Here is a 1,901-nt window from a genome sequence, read left to right as displayed (position 1 = left end):
CCATGGACCTGGTTTCCAGGAACTAGAGGAGATAAGATCGGGTTGACTGTTCTGAAGTCCATGACATGGCACAAGGGGGTAGTGTTGTTGAGGGTTTGTGAGAGGCCTTTGATCTAAAGACTAGGTGACCAATGGGCACCCTAGTGAGACTAAGTGAGGCAACCCACATTGAGTTTCCCAGAACCAGATCAGATGAAGAGATTTTTAGCCTGTGAACTGGTGCATATTGCTGCTGAACTTGAGGAAGGGCTGCCCTGATTTGACTTTCCTTATGAATGCAGACTTCACAAGGTTCCAACTGGAATAAAGATTCTTCACATCAAAGATTAGGATTGTTTCCTCTAAGCACTGGGTTGGTATCATTGGACAGTATAGAAACTGGATACTCAAAATTGGGCAGACAACAGCATGAAGTGATTGGCTTACAAACTTTCATAGGTGGGGAATATAATCTGAGGATTATGATGTAGGTTTTCACTTAACTGCAATTGTTAGGCATAGAATATGATTGTGTTGTTCACTTATAGAATATTATATTTAATGAGGCTTTGGCACATATTGAGTTGCATGCATTTTAGATTTTTCCTGTTAAGTACAGATATGATTTTATTATTTTTTAAAAATTATGTATGGTTAAAGAGTTGTTTAAAAGTGTCAAGTTGACAAGGGGATGTCTGTGGCAGTGACATAATCTCCTGTCAATTTGCAAAGGGGTGGGATCCAGCCTGTCAATCAGGTCACAACTTGATGACCTCATTTGGAGGCTCTAAGGAGATAGATAGCTCCTGGAGGCCAGATACTCTCTCTGCTGGTCTCCCTGGGAGACATTCCTGTTGATAAGACGCATGGAGTTTTGCTACAGCCCTGGACCTGGAGGAGCTTCATGGAAACCCATGCCAGCACTGAGGAGCTCCCACCACCACCAGATCCACAGGACTGTCCTCCCACTGGCCTGTGATCTTCTTGAAATCAGTGTCATTGCATGCCTGCATGAGTCTATAGAGGAATCTATGGACTAGTATCCACACATGGAGTAATATCAGACTTATGGACTTGACCTGGACTGGGCTGTTGATGTACAAGAGCAATTGATGTACAATTGCTTTGATATAAAGTTGTCTCTTACACACCTATGAGTGTCTCTGGACCAACACAGAGGGTTACCCTGGCACCCTATACCCCTGGGTGAATAAGACCCAAATTAGCGCACCCAGCAGGTGGATTTGCCCTTCCCTCTAAATCCCTGGGACTATGAGTGCAGTCTTGAAGAGGGGCAACCCAGTCAACCCATGGGAAGTTAATGAGGGGGAGACTGGATCATCCCAGGTTTTCCTAGGTTCTTTGATACCCGAAAGGGAAGCTGGACCACACATTCATACCCTGGGGCTGGTGGAGGCTGGGACCACCTACCTGATCCAGTGATCTACTTACTCCATTGGAGTTTCTAAACTTATGGAGTCTCTGAGATTAAGCAGCTTTGAAGAATGCCTGAGACTGCCTTTCCCCTACCTTCTTTATTTTGTTTTGATAAACTACCAGCACAGCCTTGACAGAAGTGGGACCAACCCTAATACTCAGTGTCCCTGATGTCTACAGAAGACAGTCATGAGACAAGGTCTTGAGAAATTCTCCCTTTATTCTTGTAGATGACAAAAAATCCCTACCATTCAGTCTCATGCCCCCAGGGCTATACCCTTACTGAGTGAATGCTGCACAGGACCTTGATAAGCACTCCTGGGTGAATGAGAAAAAGTAAACAGTTGTTGCTTCTTCTGTTTCTTGTTTTCTCTCTCCCTCTCTCTCTCTCTCTCTTTCTCTGTTTGTGTGTGTTTTCCATTCACTTGGTTGTTGGCTCAGATTTATGTGGCGTTTCCTCTAGGTTTTAGTTTCTGGGCTTTTTT

This window comes from Echinops telfairi, unplaced genomic scaffold (genome assembly GCF_000313985.2).
Source record: "Echinops telfairi isolate 266 unplaced genomic scaffold, ASM31398v2 ScPeMD7_443;HRSCAF=831, whole genome shotgun sequence".
In the NCBI taxonomy this organism is placed as follows: Eukaryota; Metazoa; Chordata; class Mammalia; order Afrosoricida; family Tenrecidae; genus Echinops; species Echinops telfairi.
The sequence above is the reverse complement of the archived record's forward strand: the minus strand, read 5'-3'. Positions refer to the sequence as shown.